The sequence below is a fragment of the Chiloscyllium plagiosum genome, unplaced genomic scaffold (genome assembly GCF_037043375.1).
Source record: "Chiloscyllium plagiosum isolate Xiang-an unplaced genomic scaffold, Cpla_swu_hap1 HiC_scaffold_48, whole genome shotgun sequence".
Classification (NCBI taxonomy): domain Eukaryota; kingdom Metazoa; phylum Chordata; class Chondrichthyes; order Orectolobiformes; family Hemiscylliidae; genus Chiloscyllium; species Chiloscyllium plagiosum.
This window is the reverse complement of record NW_028270186.1, coordinates 22,277,834-22,298,628: the sequence shown is the minus strand read 5'-3', so window position 1 is coordinate 22,298,628 and position 20,795 is coordinate 22,277,834.

Here is a 20,795-nt window from a genome sequence, read left to right as displayed (position 1 = left end):
TTTGAAGAGCTGGTGCAAACATGATCAGCCGAATGACAACGTCTGTGTCATTAGACGTCTATGTGGTCCAGTGTGATGTCGTGAGACATTATTATGTATTCGAGTTACTCAACTCTGGTAATATCCTATCTCTGTATCATCTTTGATCCCTTATGAACCGATCCGATCTCTATACTCCCTATCAGTCAATGCAGCCCCGCTTATCTCTGTAACGCATACCGGCCAAAAAAAATCCTCCGTTCACTGGAGCCTCCGACGGTTCCTAAATTCATCCCTTCCATATAATAACCCTCAAGTCCTCACAACTCTGGCTTTATCTGTAACTACTCCGATCCACAATTCCGGTCTTTGTAATCTCTTCCAGTCCACACAGTCATCAATGTCACTAACTCCCTGTTGCCCAGTCAAAAATCATTATCTACAAAATATCATCCAGCCACGACAGCGCTGGTTATGTCTGCAACTTCCTCCTGCACCTCTCGCGCTGCCCATTTCTCTTTACCTTGCTCCAACCCATACACTTTTCCCGACTGCGTACCTTTCTCCAATGTCTAACCAGCTGTGTAAAATCCATTAGTCCTTGAAGAGTTCGGATGGTCTAACCACCTTCTACCCCTACACACCTCCGGACCTCTACAGCATCTAAATCCCTTCCAGATTAATTCCACCTGATCTCTCTTGAAGAAATCCGGGCCGATGATCTTGCAGTCGCTGGGACTTCCTGGGAACCATTTTTCTCTGTACCTGAGAGTTCCAACATTGAACGATTCAGTTAGTTCCTTGCTCCATATTAAACAGTGCTGCGATGTTAGCATTTTTCCAGTTCCCCTACCCCATCCCTTTATCGCATGAAAATTGGACAATGATGGGCAGTAAAACAGGGGATTTTTGACCCGGCTCCTTTTAACAACCAGGAACATTGTGATAGTCCATTATAAAGATATAAACCTCCATGAAAATTCCCCTCTCCATAATTTTCTCACTCCCAAAATTTCACACTTTATTTGTAACATTTGCCTGTTTTTACCAGACTGACAGAGGCCGAGATCGTCGTGTGATTTGGTCAAGTCGGTATTTTAGTCGAGATTCAGTTGAAGGATTTCTCTCCCAAGTTTAACTGCATAGTCTCATAATGCCATGCTCAATCTGCCTCATTAACTATCTTCCCTGCCCCGATGATCTTCCTCTAAACTGACACTAACCTGATGATTTTTCCCTTCGTCGCAACAACTGTCCACTGCCTGTATATCCAACAATGAACCTGCCTCCCTGTTCCAGGTGTCAAATTTAAAACGTCATTAAACTGTTGAGTTTTCAATCCGAAACTTCCCTGGACATGGCAGAGGGGAAAAAGGGGGCCACATTTTCTGTCTATCCTCTGAGGTTCTGGTGGATGGCATGGTGCAGGACTGCCTCCAGGACTGACAGGGAAGACCATGAATCCCGTCCCGCCCGGCTTTGTCTAAGATTGACTCCTTGGTCAGTGAGGTGCCAGACTTCTGTGTGAATGCTAGTCTTGCAAAACGTCAGTGACCTCCTCCACTCCACCAGACCTCGCACTCACTCTATCTATGTTATTGCACCCACCTCCCACCAATATTCATGTTCTACCACTCCCACTAATGCAGGTCTCTCTCTCTCTCACCACTTCTCTACCCACCTTCCCAGCTCTGCCGGCTGGTGTGCTGCCGAATCACTCAGGCCACCTCACCATCTTTCCCCCAGCTGTCCCAGAACTGACAGATTTAAAACCCACTTTCATCTCCCTAATACGACTTGGCAATTCTCACTTTCCGGAAGGAACCACCCTACAATAGGGCAGAAAGAGCCAAGAGAGACTGGGGTATCCCCAACATTCAGCTAACCACATCTAAAAGGGGAACAATCATGACCCTAAAAATCACGAGAAGCTGACTGACACTGTCCAAGATCTCGGACTGATATCTGAGACTCCGCTTGACACACTGTGCTGGGCAACATCACTAACTGTGGGCAATGATATCAAGCTTCGTGGTTTTGTGCCTGTTGTAAACAACAAGATAATGCAACAGTCGTGTAAACCTGGTAGCTCTGGCTGAGGGCAAATATTCATAAAGGCAGGGTTCGGCAAGAGAATCATTCTGTAGGCATTCAACTCAGCTCAAATTGAGTGTAGTCACAGACCCAGTGAACAGCTCGGACTGAGCTCAGACTGCACTATTGAAGTACAGAAGCGTACTGTCAGTGGGTCTGAGGTATTCTGGCATGGTGAGGCTGGCAAGTTACAGATGCCTATACGGATGGGTGTGAGATGCGTGCAGCTTCTGTCTATGCAGCGTCCTCCCAGATGTTGGTGTTCAAGATAGAAGCCCACAGGAGCGAGGGGCGAGATGGAGCCACCGGTTCCCAGCTCTGACTTTACTGCTGAGTTTCCACACAGTGCAAAGGAGGATATGAAGCTGCAAATTGATGAAGGGAGACCTACAAAAATGTGGCTGTTGACCATCAGTAATTATTCAGTCAGCATCTCATTACTCCCTTGCGAAAACTTTGTCAAGATGTGTGAGTCCTGTTGGAGTGACGCTCATTCAGACTTGTGGAGGTTACTACATCATACCCCTGACTTTAACTTCAGAGATAATGGGCAGGTTTTCGCAAGACAGGCGAAATAGTTACAAGCTGCAAGGTTGCTAACTTATGATCTGATGTTCTAACGATAGCAGCTGGTTGTTCTTGGATAAAACTCGGAATGTTAGTGTCATGTAGCAATAGTAATGTGACTGCATGTTGACGAGCAATAGTGAGATGTTTCATGATGGTCATTGTCTGATATCTGTACGACATTATTGTTACGTAACACTTGTCAGTACAAGCATGGCTGATGCCCAGATCTTGCTGCATTTGGACTGATTTTGTGATCTGAGGAATTGCGAATGAAAAACTTGTGAACAAACCTCATTACATCTGACTATAGGAGCAAGCTTGCAGGCAGCTAGTTTTCCACCGTGCCTGATGTCTTTCTTGTTCAGGATGGCAGTGGATTTAGATGGTTCTGTCTCATTAGCCTTTTTACAGTGAATCTTGAAGATATTTTACGCTGCTACTACTGAGCTTTCATGGTGGAGGAAATGGATACTTGTGGAAGTGATAGCAATTAAATACGCTGTTTTTGCCCTGGGTTATACCTGGGATGTAATCCATCACAGGGTCTGGGGAGGCAGCAGGTGAATTACTGCAGAATTCCTACCCTCTGACCTGCTCTTAAAGACAATGTTATTTATGCAGTTATTCAAGGGAATTTTCTGGTCAAAGGGTAGCATCCAAGATGTTGATCACTACCATGTTGTGGACTCAGTGAATGTCATGCTATTGGAAATCAAAGACGAATGTTTTGACTCTTTATTGTCTTAATTGTATAATAATTGTGTGCCCTAAACATTACTTACAAATTGTCAGAATAAACTTGAGGTTTTCCATGTCTTGCTGCATTTACATACAGATTGTTTCAGGAAAGATAAGATTAATAAACATTCCGACGTCGGACCTTATGATGCGGAAAGGGTCATTGCAGCAGCTGAAAATGTTTGAGCCTCGGACACTGTCTTACCTGTGGCATGGATGCACAGGTGTTCTGTAGTTCAAATACTGACCATCAAAAAGAACTTTTTTTTTGCTGGTGATAATTCCAAACAGGAAAATCCCAGATTCCGATTAGCTATAATTTTACTCGGGCTCCTATTTTCTCACACTATTAAGTGATTCATTGGTGTTGGGAATAATTGCTCTCAGTGTCCGTTTTGAATTCCACTCTTTGGAACTGAGCTTGCAATGGGGTCAGGAGCTGAGTGAACCTGACAGGACAATAACTGAATGACACTGAGTAAGCTCTTGCTGATTGATCATATTATTACTGACACTTCCTTCACATTTACAATGTAGACCTTATACGGATGCATCAGTGATTGGCTGCAATGCAAGTGACATTTTCTTTGTTTGCAGGTCAGACTTGGGCAGTTTATCAAAATGTTGGTACTTTCGGTGTTCTTACTGAAATGGAACAGTTAGGCTAGTGATGTGGCAATCTCCGAAGTTGCATCACAGTTTCCAGTGTCTCCAGCTATTTTTTGATATGGTGTGGAGTGAATCGAATTACCTGAAGATTGGGGTATATGATGCTTGGGCCCACTGAAGGAGGTTAATGGATTACCTCCTCAGCTCTTCTGGCTGAAGCTTGTTACAAATTCATCAGCTTTAATACTTTCCTGATGTGCTGCGCGCCCCATAACTGTGGATTGTATTGTTGGAGAGTAGCGTCCTCCTCCAATGGTCGCTTTTATTCTCACTATCTTTTATGACTACATGGAGCAGGTCCGCAGAGTTAGATCTGAACCATTGACTAAGGAATTGGTGAGGTCAGTTGATCACTTGCTGCTTATGCTATTTAGCATGCACGTCAGCCTGTTTGTAGAATGTTCCCTCTTATGGAGGTTTGGCTGATGCTGCTCCTGGCATGTCTTTGTGGACTCTTCATTGATCCAGGGTGGATCCCTGAATTGATTGGGTACTCTAGAGTGGGAGATATGCCGGTCCGAGAGATTGCACATTGTATGTCGTGTACGGAGTATAGTACTACCGTTGATAATGGTCCTCTACACCTCATGGTCGCATTGTCATTAGTTGTTCGAACTGTTTGAAGTCTGTCCCATTCAGCATACAGGTTGCTACATATCATTCTGGATGGTCAACGAAATGTTAAGATGGTCCTTCCTCCCCACAAGGTCTGTGCAGTGGCTATTTTTACCGATATAGTAAATGGAGAGGTGTATCTGCAGCAGGCAGACTGGTGATGATGCGGTCGATTGTATATTGCACTTTTATTAATTCCCACATAACCTGCTGCAGAGCAGGTAGCAGCCACAGGATCCAGCATCAATGCGGAGTATTTTAATGACTGTATACCAATGAGCTTCACCCCTCTGCCTCGTTGTGGTCTGTATTTTGGACGGAACCTACTAAAGAGGGTTGTGGCGTTGTCTGGGACATAGCGTTGTTAGAACATCGAACATAAAACATTGAAAACGAAACAATACTGCACAGAAAAGACAATTCAGCCTTCAATATTGCGCCGACATGCAAACTATTCTCAGTTCATTCTCCCTGCACTATCCCATCATCATCCGTGTGCTTATCCAAGGATTGTTTATATCTCTCTAACGTGGCTGAGTTAACTACATTAGCAGGTAGTGCATTCCACGTCCATACCACTATCTGAGTAAAGAACCTGCCTCTGGCATCTATCATAAATCTATCATCCCTCAATCTATCGTCCCTTGGACGTGTTGACGTTATCATTATAGGAAAAAGACTTTAACTGTCTTCCCTATCTAAACTTTTGATTATCTTGTATATCTTCTGTTCACAGAATCTTGCTTTCCAGAAAATGTCTGACTGTTGCATGTTTGGTCTATGGGAAATATATGAGAGGTCACGTTTACAATTCGTATATTTTGTACAGTGAAGACTTAATATCACTTTATTTCTTACATTTTTTAAAAATAAACGAAAACATCATTGATTTTCAATTGAAAACAATTGAATTGAACAATAATTAAATTACCAGAGGGCACTCATATCTATTGCCCAATTCAGTGACTATCGTAAACAGCTGATTCATGTTTAGACCAGTGAACACACTATCTCTCAGGCAACAAAGCTGTAGAAAATGACTTTGAGGGAAATCTGAATTCAGGCACCGTGCAACTGGGCCCCACGACTACGTCTAAAACACTGGTTATCTGCAAAATCTGTCCAGAGAGTTTCCAAACTGGATCTGGACAGTTATTCACACAATCTGTCACAACAGACTAGTTGGAGTCATACCTAACCAACATGTGTGGGACAGACTGCCAGTGGACTAACACTTTGAACACTTAATAAAAAATCTCCTGAAAACAAGTAAGTATTGTAAGTTCATTTATTCTGATGTGCCACCTAAACTCTGTAATTCTGTCCCTTGTGTCTGATACAGAATGAAGATGTTATAAAGATGATGGACTATTGCAACACATGGCGTCTTGCACTGGCCTCATAAACCCTATCTGGTGTACATCAGCTCCACAATGTCAGTATCCAAACAAAATTGTGCAGCTACATTGATGGCCGGCATGATCCCAGGTTAGCGTCTCTGTGAGTGACTTGAGCAGGAGTTGTCTTTGTCAATGACAACTTCAGCATAGTTCCAAACATTAACAGCAATGTGTCTTTACTGATGGTCCGATATTCTTGGGTAATACCTGTTTATTGATTGTTCAAATACCACAACATCCGCCCATTTATTCATGTCAACGTTATGTCAAAAAACAGTGCACAAATCATTGTTAATTGTTTCGAAATGACTCATCCCATTAGTGTATACAAGAGCAAATTATTATTTTGTGCAAGGAATTTGAAGCACACAGTGAATTTCCATTGGACTAACAACATGTGCTGATATTCACACACCATCATTTTCATAGCAATAGTATTACTTTGTATCTCACGACAGGGATGTGAGTATATTTTCGATTGCTTCTACCTATTTCACAGCTCAATAATATGATGTATGAATGCTAGTGTCTGTGTGATGCTATGCGTATAGGCCATGCCTCTGAAAGACAGACAGGTTGTTTGAAACAGCATATTCTTTCAGCTGTTCACAACAAGCTTACTGGACCCAGCCAACGTGCCCTCACAAAACCCAAAACTACGTGTCTAGCATTGGGCCGTTTTGGACAATATTTTTCATTCTAATTTATTCCTGGAATATGATTGGGCCAGTGTTTATTGCCCAGGCCCTGTTCGCCTTGAAAAGGTGACGGTGAGCTGCCACATTGAATTGCTGCAATTCATGTACTGTAGGTAAACTTACAAAGTCGTTTGGGAGGGAACCAGAAATAGTGACACTGAAGGAATAGCAATATACTTACAAATAAGTATAGTGGGGCTTTGGAAGGGAACGTGAATATGGTGTTGGTCCAATGTATCCGATGACCTTTTCCTTCTTGATGGTCCTGGTTTCAAAAGTACTTTGTAAGGAGGTCAATTTATGGAGAACACTGTGTAGATGACAGCGATTGTTGCTACTTAGTGCTAGTGTATGTGGGGTAAAGCTTTTTTGAAACATGTGTTTGTCTTTAAACCAAGGTTTCAATGAGGTCACCAGATGAGTGGCCCTTGCAATGCTCGAACTTAGCTTCAGTGAGCAGGTTGGTGCTGAGGAAATGCTGCTTGGTATCATTGTACATGACATCTTTCATTACATTATTAATGCTGGGATTAGACCAATGGGGCAGTTATTGATTTTCTGATGTTTTATGTTATGAATGTGTAAGGTGTACTGTACATTTCAGAGATTTGAAAAGCTGGCAAGGACGTAGAAAAGCACACAGTTTACTGCATAATTTAAAATGTAACATTTGTCGAACAGCGAGCAAAACCTTGTGGTATGAGACAAAAACAAATACAAATTCGGCCAAACAGTTTAAGTTTTGTCCCAAGATACCAAACTCCATTCAAGTTTGAATTACGTGTTTTGACAAGATTAAAAACAATGAAACGATCAGATGTTTTTGGGGTGTATACTGCCTATATTTTAAACAGTGAGCCAGAGCGCAAAGAGAACTGTTAAGCCAACAACATATACAGACTGCCCGCAGAACAGCTTTCTTTAAAGTACCTATATCAATGACCACTGAAGAGAATCCCGAAGAAGCAAAAAATGAGACAAGGGAAAATCAACAGAGGACAGTCGACTGAGCTGATTGGTATTGAAACGTGTTTTTGTTTTGTAAATTGTAATCGGGATTTTTAACGGACCAGTATTGTCGAGAGGAAAGTAAAAAATATGTTTTGAGAAAGGATTTGAAATAGTTGTTAGTTAATTATTCTTAGTTAGACTTAAAAGAAAATAAAGTTGTTAATATTTACTTTACATTGTGACTTTGGAGAATGTTTTTTGCTTCTGGAAGTTTCACAGTTTACAGCACGGGGTGGACCTTTTCTGTGTTGCTGGTTTCAATTAGCAGTGGATTTAATCCCGTATCGTAGCATTTGTCTGTATGTGTACAGGACATATCCAGATAGTTTTCCAAATTGTCAGGTAGGTGCCAGAGTTGTAGCCAAACAGGAACATCTTGAATGGAATGTTATCAGGGCCCACAGCCTTTGCATTACCCCTCAAGCCGCTTGCAAATGCTACATGAAATGAATCGAATTAGCCGAAGACTGCCATTTGGAGGAACTAAAATAAATCATCCCAACAACACCTCTGTCTAAACATTGTTGTGAATGTTTCAGCCTTATCTTTCTGTTGTTGTGCTCGGCTCTTCCATCATTGAGGAAGGTGATACTTGCGGATCCTCCTCGTCCAGTGAGTTGTTTGTCGACCAACATTCATCCAGACTGCATATGACGGGATTGCAGAGATTAGGTCTGATTTGTTTGGCATGGTTTCACGTAGATCTGTCTCGTGCAACTCACAATATTCGGTGAGGAAGTGGTCCTCGTTAGTAACTTCACCTCATTTTGATGTACACAAGGCGCTGCTTTTGGCAGGCCCTCCTGTATTCTTCATTGAACAAACGTTTATCCCCTGCCTTGATGGTAAGGGTAAAGTGACACATCTGCCAGACAGTGAGTTTGAAATTTGTGTTGGAATCTGCTACTGTTGGTAATTACCCGAATCAACTCACACAGCCCCATAATGGTGGAATTGGAAGGCCTATTGTTGTTTATGCACAACTTATTAATTTGTTATATATCTGCTCTAGTATTTTCTTTTAACTGGGGGGGCTATAGTCTACCTGTGTCAGTCATAGTTTTGATCCTGAGCTCTATCCACAACGCTTCAGTTGAAGATCCTTCCAAGATCGCTTCCCTGCTTACTTCAGTAACTGACTCCTGAATTAATAGCACAACACCAATTCCTCTTTATACTTCCTACTTCCATTTCCTGAAGCACAGAATGTTGCGATGTCAGACCCGACCTCCCTCAACGACGTCTCTGTGATCGCAATAATATCACACTTCCACGCGTCAACTTATTATCTTATCACATCTGTGTGCCGATTAAACAGCCAGTATTAAGGTAAAGGACATCCACCTGGAATACAACACCCGGAATCTTCTCTACCTCGAAGTTCTTCAGTCATTCATTCTTTGTTATCAGATTGCCCAATTCAGGAAGCAAACCTGCAACTCTGGGACTGAATGAATATTTGTTGAATTGTAATTTGTTTTTCACGAAAAAGTATTCAACAAATGCAACTTAACCAGAACTGAGCGACGATCTCTTCATACTAGTAGTTTCTGATAATTCATGCTCCGAACAGCGTGCAGAGGGGTTAGTCCCCTATCATGGAGACGAACATGAGGACTGCAGATGCTGGAGATCCGAATCGATAAGTGTGATGCTGGAAAAGGATAGCCGCTCAGGCAGCATCCGAGGAGCAGGAGAATAAACATAAGCCCTTGATCAGGAATGAGGCATGTAGCCCAAGGTAACTGAGAGATAAATGTGTGTTGGGGCTGAGAAGAAGGTAGCTGGGAATGCAATGTAGATAAAGGGTGGGGTGAAGGTGATACGTCGGAGTTTTGGTTGGACAAATAAATGGCAAGGAAGATGGACAGATACGACAGTCCATTTTGGAAGTTTGGATATAGGATAATCCACATTTCCCCTGCGTGGTTGGAAAATCCAAAGGTGGAGTATGAGGTGTTCTTACTCAAGGCGTCGGGTGGTTTGGGATTGGTGGTGGAGGGAGACCAGAACTTGCATGTCCTTGGTGGAATGTGAGCGGTAGTTAAGGAGCCACAGGACGGTGGGATTGGTTAGTGTGGGTAACCAAGAAATGTTCTCTGAAATGTTCTACAAGTTGGCGTCCTATCACCCAATGTAGAGAAGACCACATCAGGAGCAACTGACACATTAGATCACATGTGAGGAAGTGCAGGTGAATCTCTGAAGGATGTGGGAAGATCCTTTGGGGCCATGAACAGACGAAGAGGGGGAGGTGTGGGCACAGGTATTTCACTTCTTGTCGTGGCAGGGAAAGGAGCCAGCAGTGGATTGTGGGTCGGTAGGGTGTGAGGAGCTCACAAGGGAGTAGCCTCCAGTGTGAAGATCGAGGTGGGAAGGGAATTATATCGCTGGTGGTGGGGTCTGTTTTTAGGTAGCGGAAGTGGAGGAGGGTGGTGCGGTGTATCCACAGCAAGGTGTGGACCAGGGGATTCCGATATTGTCGTGGTTGGAGTGGTGGAGTTCAAGGGTGGAGATGTGAGATGTGGAGGAGATGCGTTAGACGGCTTTATTGACCACGTGGAACGTAAAAGTGGGGTCTTAGAAGATGTTGGAATCAACATCAGCACCATTCACAACCATTTCCTCTGCTACATCATGGGAGAATGAGGTGCATCGTCGCCAACTCATGCACCCACGGAGAGGTTGAACAGTTCATCAACTTCATTATCACGACCTCAGGTTCACGTGGACTGTCTTGAACACTTCTTCCCAATGCTTGGACCTCTCCAACGCCGTTTCGGGTTATTGACTGAATGCAGGCATCTATTACAAACCCAGCAACACCCTCAGCTAACTGGACTACACATCTAACCAACCTGTCTCCTGTTAAAACGTAATCCTTTATTGTCAAATCCTCCACCTTCACTGCATTTGCTCCCAGGCGGACCAGTTCCACTATATATTATTCCAGATAGCCTCCTTCTTCCGGGACAGCAATTTCCCCTCCCACGTGGTCGACAATGCCCTCCAACGCATCTCCTACACTTTCTGCACCTCTCTCCTTGAAACCCGCCCCTGCAATCGCGCAAGGACAGAACCCGGGTCCTCAACGTCCACTCCACTCACCTCCAGATAGATTGCATCATCAAGTCATAAAGTCATAGAGATGTACAACATGGAAACAGACCCTTCGGTCCAATCCATCCATGCCGACCAGACCTAATCTAGTCCCATCTGCCAGCGCCCGGCCCATATCACTCCAAACCCTTCGTATTCATATCCCCATCCAAATGCCTCTTAAATGTTGCAATTGTACCAGCCTCCACCACTTCCTCTGGCAGCTCATTCCATAGACGTACTACCCTCTGCGCGGAAAGGTTGCCACCTAGGTCTCTTTTATGTTTCTCCTCTCCCCCTAAACCTATGCCCTCTAGATCTGGACTCCCCGACCCCAGGGAAAATACTTTGTCTATTTATCCTATCCATGCCACTCATAATTTTGTAAACCTCTATAAGGTCACCCCTCAGCTTCCGATGCTCCAGGGAAAACAGCCCCAGCCTGTTCAGCCTCTCCCTGTAGCTCACATCCTCCAACCATGGCAACATCCACATAAATCTTTTCTAAATCCTTTCAAGTTTCACAACATCAGTCCGATAGGAAGGAGACCAGAATTGCACGCAATATTCCAACAGTGGCCTAACTAATGTCCTGTACAGCGGCAATATGACCTCCCAACTCCTGTACTCAAAACTCTGACCAATAAAGGAAAGCATACCAAACGTCTTCTCACTATCCTATCTACCTGCGACTTCATTTTGAAGGATCTATGAACCTGCACTACAAGGTCTATTTGTTCAGCGACACTCCCTCGGACCTTATCATATTATTCTCCGCCATTTCTTCCTCGTCCAAACAGACACTACCAGAGATATATTTCCTTCCCCACCCATATCTGCGTTCTGGAAACACTATACCCTCCCAACATTCTTGTTAGACCCATGCTGTCTACAATCACACTCGCCAGTCCCTGCGCCTTCCCCTGGCACAGCAAGAAATTCAAATACTGCGCCCACACAAATCTGTGTTCTCGGTCCACGGCCACAAAGGATCCTGCCACATACGAGAGAGATTTACCTTTACTTCCAGACACGTCATCTACTCTATCTATTGCTCCCAATGTGGTCACTTCTCCCCAGTGGAGACTGTTTAGCAACTTGTAGAATGTATCCGACTACATTTCTGGATCACACGCTCAATGGAACCCCACTGCCCTGTGGCTGAACATTTTGATTCCCCCTCCACTCCGCCCAGGACATGCAGGTCTCCTCCATCGCCAAACTCATACCACCCAAAACCTGGAGAAAGAATGTCTCACCTTCCGAGTTTGGACATTGCAACCGCATCAGAACAATGCAGAACTCACCAGTTTTCTCATTTTCTCTCCTCACACCTTATCCCAGATCCAATCATAGAAAAAAGCAAACCCCATGACCTGTCCTACCTGTACATTTTCCATCCAATCTATCCACCCCACCCTCCTTCCTGATCTACCACGTTAAGCCCGATAATCATTTACCAATAGCATTCCCAGATACCTTTCCTAGTCCTGATTCCCATCCCATTTATCTCTTAGGTCCCTTGGGACACCCCCTCATTCCTGATGACGGGCAAACGCTCAAAACATCGACATTCCTGCGCCTTGTATGCTACATGACCGGCTGTGATATTCTTGCTCCACACTCTTCGACTCACTCCTCAGTAATAGAGAAAGTGAAGACAGCGAATGCTGGAGAGTCAGAGACGAGAAGTGTGATTTTGGAAAAGCACAGCAAGTCAGGCAGCATCCGAGGATGAGGAGAGTCAATGTTTTGAACATTATCCCTTCACCAGGGACGTATCGATTTTTCTTCCATTCAAGTATTCAATGAATTTGCTCAGGAAGGCAGCACCGTACATAGCCCTGAACTGGAAAACAGTCAATCAGTTCGTTGAACATGGCATTATGGAGTAGACAAATAGAGGTGAAATACAGAGTGTTTGAAGTATAAACAGAAGGACAGATAAATCCCCTGTTCTCCCTCAGGTTACTCCAGAAATCAGGGAAGAGATTCCTGCGACTTTCACATAGATCTTTGTACCCTTACGGTCCACTGAAGTAGTGTCAGATGATTGGAGTGTAGTAAATGTCATTCTGCTGCTCAGGAAAAGAAATAGGGATAACAATGGGGATTCGAGAACAGTCAGTCTTACATCGTTTGGGCAATTTATTGGACAGAACTCTAAGATTCAGGGTTTATAATAACTTATAAAACACGGGTCGATGAGACATCGTCAGCACAGCTTTGTGAAGGATAGGTCATGCCTCACGAAGGATAATGAATTCTTTAAGGGTGTGTCAAAACACACTGATGAAGATAAAGCCGTACATGGATTTCAGCAATGCTGATAAGAGTGTCGGCTCATTCAGAAAGTAAAGAGACATGGGATACAAGGAAATCTGGCTGGCTGGATATTGAATTGGATGACCACAGTAAAATGAGCATGGTGGTTCATGGAAAGTTTTCAGCCTGGAGTACCTGACGAGTGGTATTCCGTAGGGATCTGTTCTTTGTCAGTTTCAAAAATGCCTTAGATGAGGAAGTAGAAGGGGGGTTGCTATGTTTGCTGTTGACATGAAGGTTAGTTGGGTTGTGCGTCGTGTGGAACGAGGTTGTAGTTTCTAACGGGACATTGACGAGATGAAGCGCTGGGCTATCAGGTAGCAGATGGAGTTCAACCTAGAAAAGTGTGAAACGATTCATTTTGGAAGGTCGAATTTGAATGCAGAACACAGCGTTAAGGGCAGGATTCCAGGCAGTGTGGGCACTTGTCCATGTCCACAGCTTCCTCAAAGTTGCCCCCCAAGTCGATAAGTTCATGAAGAATGCAGATGGTGCGTTGGCTTTCATTAATGTGGGTTGGAGTTTAAGAGCCGCGAGGTTATGTTGCAGCTCTGTCGAGCTCTGGTTTTATCACACTTGGAATAATGTGTTCAGTTCTCATCACCTCTATTGGAAGAATGGGAAAGTTTTAGAGACGATGCAGAAGACATTTACCAGGGTGCTGCCTGGACTGGAGGCACGTCTTATGAAGAAAGGGTGAGGAGGCTATGGTTTTTCTTATTGGAGCGAAGAAGCATGAGAGGTGACTTGATACAGGTGTGCAAGAAGTTTAGAGGCACAGATATTTTGGATAGCCAAATACATTTTCCCAAGGCGGAAATGTCGATAGTGAGGAGGTATAATTTTAAGGTGATTGGAACAAGGTTTGGGGAGATGTCAAAGGCAGGTTCTTTACTCAGAGAAGTGTGGGCAGTCGTAGTAGATTCATATACATTGGCGACATTTAAGCGACTCTTGGATCGGCACAAGGATGGTCGCACAATGGATGCTCGTCGGATCTTAGCTTAAGATAAAAGGTCAGTACAACATCGAGGTTAGACGGTCTGTACTGTACCAGGTTTCACAGAGCGTTTGGATTCTCATAAATTGTTGAATGTATGAGGGAGTGAGGTGCATGTGATCAGGAAGCTGTGGAGGGGCGTTCTTCCAAGACCGCCAGTTATGACGCACATTGCCACATTCAGCTGTGTGTCAGTACAACATGTGTTTGATAACCGACGCCAGACAAAATCCACCAGGTTCAGTTATTAAAATAATTCTTGACTTGGTGTTTGCTGCGTTCTGTTGGGTGATGAATGTATTAATATCTGGCCATCCTCAGCGATGTACAATTTTATTTTGATACTGGTGCATGTGAAAGTGACATTTATTGGATGTAGTTCTAGAGGTCTGAGTGTGAGACACTGTGATGCCCGAATGTATCTGACACAAGGTGCTGCAGAAAACTGCCACATTATTACCGTTTTCAGCCCACCAGATCTTCTCAATATACGTAACTTGTGCATTGTGATTCTGACACTCCATGTCCTTATATTTACTCCCTAGACCAAGATCTGACTAAAGATAAATTTGTAAGGAATGGTTGCTGGCCAGTCATTGCTTTCTAATTTGGACAGCATTTGTACAAACGGTAAGACCAGTGATACCCTGTTGGCTAATTTCACCATACCCACCGTACTCCAAATGATTTGATCTCATGGAATGTTTGAAGGACTGAGCTGACCCAGGCTGAAAACTCACTGCACATGCTTAGGAAAATGTCAGTGTATCAATTAGTATCAAAGTCAGCTGTGAGATTCAGTAACACTGTAAATGAAGTCAGGTCTCATGATTGCTAGGTGTTCAGTTCACTGAACAGAAAATAATCAGAAAATAATCAGACTTTTGAACAAAGAATATTTACAGCCAAGGAACGGGCACTCCCCCCCCCCCCATCCCCCCCCCCACCCCCACCCCAAGCCTGAGCCGATAAATATCCACTGCTTGCTTTGTTTCGTGAATAAATTTCGTGAATTGTGATTCAATTCAACTGAACAATAATTTCATCATCTCTGAAAACAATTTGGTTGATTCTATATTTATGAAACTAAACATAAACTCCTGTCAATATTTTTGACACAAACATAAAGGATACACATGTTATTTTATATCGACCAAAGAACGTTATTTGACTGCTGTCGTGATCACAATTACATATTTAAAGTCAATGTTCAAATGAATAAAATGTCATTCCAGCATTTAGAAACTGGTTGGCTTCCGAATGATTACATGTTCAGAGTGAGCAAACGATAAAACAATCAAATAGCATAACGTTCGTGTACATCTAAATATAAACAATCAGTTTAAATTCTCACTGAACTACATGAGCTTCAGCTATTGACAACTATTTAGAAATGACAATAATTCAACATGCACTGTGAATATTAAATAAATGATTTGCGTTTTCCAATTACAGTGAAGGATAATCTGAATACTTGCCATTTTTAGAATGAATGATATTCAATACGAAATGTCGTTATTGGGTGTAAATGTTCACGTATTAATGCGAATGAAAGGGCAGAATCTTTCAAATACTTTTGTTTCAAAACAATGAAACATCTGTTTAGTAATTGTTCCACCAGGTTCCACACAGTAAACTAATAGAGAAGTTGAAGCCACGTGGTGTGCAGTGTGATCTAGATAGATGGATAAAGAACTGGTTAAGCAATAGGAGACAGAGCGTAGTAGTTGAAGGGAGTTTCACGAAGTGGAGAAAGGTGACTAGTGGTGTTCCACAGGGATCAGTGCTGGGGCTACTGTTGTTTGTGGTATACATTTGGTCTGGAAGAGGGCACTGTTGGTATGGTCAGCAAGTTTGATTAGATTAGATTACTTACAGTGTGGAAACAGGCCCTTCGGCCCAACAAGTCCACACCGCCCCGCCGAAGCGCAACCCACCCATACCCCTACATCTACCCCTTACCTACCACTACGGGCAATTTATCATGGCCAATTCACCTGACCTGCACATCTTTGGACTGTGGGAGAAAACCGGAGCACCCGGAGGAAACCCACGCAGACACGGGGAGAATGTGCAAACTCCACACAGTCAGTCGCCTGAGGCGAGAATTGAACCCGGCCTCCAGCGCTGTGAGGCAGCAGAGCTAACCACTGTGCCACCGTGCCGCCCACTGCTCTGTCTTTTTCACAATATTTCATAACATGTTCTCAGTAAATTGGCGGCCAAGCTGGAGTTGGAGTAGCGCTTGTCTGTGGAAAAGGAGAGTTAATTACAGCAATAGCTCGGCAATTGCATTTGTTGGAACCATCAACGGAATCTGTAGATATAGCTAGAATTCAGATTCAGATGAGGGAGCTTGAACATGAGTAGGATTTCAAACAGTTTGAATTATGCTGAAAAGTAGAGATTAAAGAACACGAAACGACGAAGAAAGAGAAAAAGCAGAAAGAGAGAGTTTCTACTTAAAAAGTTAGTAATTAGACAGGAAAGTCGACGTAGAAGGGTGGAGATGAAAGTAGAAGGTGGGCTGAATGAAGAAGATCCTGAGGATCCTGAGGCAGGCAAAGACTTAATGAGGGATCTGTTTAAATATATCTACACACTGTCGACGTTTGATGAGAGGGACGTAGAAGTCTGTGTAATTTTATTTGAGAAAGTGGCTAACCAAATGCAGTGGCCAGTGACAAATCCGTGTTCACTATCCCGAATCAAATTTCTCCTTTCCAGGTGATTATAAATCTTTTAACATTTTCCAACACGTTACCAAGATTGTCCTGACTCCACTTCTTGAACAATGGAATAACATTTGCTGTCCTCCAGTTCTCTGTCACTACGCCTGTCGACAATGATAACAACATCTCTGCAAACTCCTCCCTGGCTTCCAGGAGAATCCAAGGATAAATCAAATCCGATCCATTTCCAGATCTTCCAAAATTGTTCAAATATTCTCTTTCATTCCCTTTATGTCCTCACATTCCACATATAACTTTCCACGACTGCTCTTGAGTGGTCTAATCTTACATCTAGTCTCCAGGCCGTGCGGGCCCAGTCTCCGTGCTGCGCCGGGCCCATTCTCCAGTCTGTGAATGGCGCAGTCTTAAGACTGCAAAGACTCAGTCTCCAGGCTGCGCCTGGCCCAGTCTACAGATCGCACTGGGCGAAGTCTTCAGACCGCAGCAGGCCAAGTCTCCATACTGCGCTGGGCCCAGTCTCCAGACTGTACTGGACACAGTCTCCAGACCACGCTGGGCTCTGTCTGCAGGCCGCACCGGGCCCAGTCCATATAACGCACTTGGCCGAGTCTCCATATCGCAGCGGGACCAGTCTCCAGGCCACACATTGGGCCCAGGCACCATTCCACACTGAGACAACTCTCGAGACTTGTACCAGGCCCAGTCTCCATTCCGCGTCAATCCCAGTCTCTAGTCCGCATTATTCTTCAAATCTCGAGGCCTTGACTCCCCTCTCCGGTCAGGGACTCACTTCATCTATTCCTGTTGAAGTCATTAAACAACAGCCTGAAATTTGGTTTTCAGTAGCATCCATAAACTCGGAAATATATTAGATTCATCTCCCGCTGTCAGGCTATCAGTATAGATTGCAAATAGCTGATGGCATAGGAGTGATATTTGTGTGTTCCGGTAGATACATCTTCATCATAAAGATCCATTATTCCTGACTCTCCGATTTCTATACGTTAACTAATTGTCATCCCATGTTAATACGTCATCCGTCATACTGTGAGCCTGTGCCTTGTGTGAGAACGTTTATTTTGTGATACTTCGGGCGGCACGAATTCTGTGCAAAGGGGGAGAGGTGTTTTCTATAAGATTTACTACAAGAAGCAAAGTTTCCTAAATGAGATGTGAGTGGGAGGTAGAAAACAGCATGAATGGGGATTCCGACTCACACTGAGACCAGAGGCAAAGCTGCGGTACAAAATGCAAATTGATACTAGTGCAGGGAAGGTAGACTTGATCAAAGAGTTTATGGTGAAATGGGTAGGGAGTATAATGTGAGAGGATGCGCTGTGTAATTTGAGAAGGAGAACCTGGAAACAGGAAGCAGAGACGAGGAGAGAAGAGCAGCAATGGCGGAATTCAGGGGATATTTCAGGAAGCCCAGCTGAAATTCTTGCCGAGCATCTGCTTATGGTCCATAAAATAAATGTACTAAATCTGGCCTCTACTATTGCTCATCAATTTGTGATTGAATAGTATCCTTGACAGCTTTTTTCAAACATGGTTGGTTCATCTCCTTATCGAGTCCTTCTTTTCGAACAGCAGTAATCATTGCTGAGCGTTATGGACTACCTGATAATGTCTGTCTATGTATACTCACTGACCTTCCTCTTTGTATATTTCCACGTCTCGCTTCAGACCAGATGTGAGACAGAAATCCTTAATTTAAATGCGTGGTTCTTTTCAATCATGCGGGGGACTATCTGAGCGTGGCTGTTCAGCGGAGGCTGACTCCATTCTCCCTGTTTCTCCGTCTGTCATTTCTGTTTCATGATGCCACGTTCATGTGAGCTGCATCTGATGTGATCTCCTTTTCCTTCAAACCAGAAATCCCCTAACTACTGTGGACAGGACGTTCAGCTGTGTCTGTCCCACTTCCCTCACCTCTGCTCTCACTTCATTCCCTCCTTTCCAGAACAATGATAAATTTGAGTGGAAGCAGGCTTTTTGAGTGGGAGCAGCAGCGGAGGGAAGGCGAACCAGGAAGGCTACAGCTACGGTAAGGAAGATTTTTAAAAATTACTGACCGGTAGAGGCCAGCGGTGTATTTTCCTCCACAGAAGGAGCGGCGGAAGTGTCGCGGACCAGAGGGGCTGCCGGGAAGGTAAGGAGTGAGTATAAGTGTTTCTTTCCTCCAAGAAGGAGCGGGAGAAGCGGCGAAAGTGACGTGGACCAGAGGGGCTGCGGTACGTAAAGCAAGTGAGTATAAGTACTTACCCTTCGAAGCCAGCGACCTTTTTGAGTATGAGCAGCAGCGGAGGTAAGGCGAACCATGAAGGCGACAGCTACGGTAAGGAAGATTTTTAAAAATTACTTACCAGTAGTGGCCAGCGGAAAATAAGTGACCACATATATTAGCAAGGCGGCTAAACCCGAGGCACTACAAGTATAGTGTCTCCAACCCTCCCTCCTCCTCTAATGATGTTATAAGGTACGGTTTATTTCTAAACTTCTTTTATTGAATATAAGTTTATTGCTTGATTTTACAGCAATTGAATTAAGCTTTCTTGTATGGTACTGTGTGGGCGTTCAGATAAGTCGGGTATGAATGCTAGGACAGTTGCTTATCCTCCTGCAGAACGTAGCAGGTGAGAGACATGGCACCAGTCTCCGTAGGCTACATCTGCGGGAAGTGCACCCAACTCCAGCTCCTTGAAAACTGTGGGTTAACACGTGCAGTGTTTATCATTGAATGAATGAGGGCAGCTGGATACAATAAATAAACTGCACACACTAATTCAATTAGTCAAGGAAACAGACAGCACACATTCATTCAATGAAACAGACGCATGTGTTAATGCAATGAGTAGACCTTCTCTCATGTATTCAGTGTATTCTTCCATAACTCTTTCATTCAATGAAACAAACTGCATTCAATGCGTTAAAATCGGAGCATTGAATGAATGAAAGAATCTCTGCTGATGAGATTAGCATGCGCAGTCTTTCATTGAATGGATGGATGCAGTTTGATTCACTTAATAAATGAGTTAAGTTTGTTTCGCTGAATCAATTAATAACGTTTGATTCGTTGAATCAATAATTGAAGTTTGATACAATGATCGAATGGATGCAGTTTGTTTGATTGCATGAATGAGTTAAGCTTCACACACTGAACGAATGAGGGAAGCTCTACTCATTGAATTAACACGTACAGTCTGTTTCATTGAATGAATGTGTGCAGCTTGTTTGATTGAATCAATGCGTTTAACTCGCGGCGTTGCATGTATGAGATAAGGTCGTGCAGTTTGTTTCATTGAATGAATAAGTTAAGCTTGACACATGGAATAAACTGCACTCATCCATTCAATGAAACAGACTGCATGTGTTAATTCAATAAGTAGAGCTTCTCGCATGTATTCAATACGCCTTCATTCAATGAAAGAAATTGCACTAATTCAATCATTGATTCAATGAATGAAATGTAATTAATTGATTTAAAGAAATAAACTTCTCATTTATTTTGTGAATCCAAATGCACTCATTCATTCAATGAAACACACTGCAAGTATTAATTGAATTCAGTAGAGCCTCTCTCATTTGTTCAATGCCACGAGTATAACGCATTGTTTCAGTCAAACAAACTGCATACATTCATTAACTGAAAAACACTGCACGTGTTAATTCAATTAGTATTGCACCTCATGTATTCTATGCCTTCTATCAGAACGTTTTCATTCAATGAAACAAGCTGCATTCAATGCGTTAAAATTGTGGCATTGAACGAATGAAAGAATCTCTACTGATTGAATTAACTCGTGCAATGGCTTTCATTGAATGGATGGGTGCAGTTTGATTCACTAAATAAATGTGTTAAATTTGATATCTTGAAGTTATGCATAACGTTTGAGTCATTGAA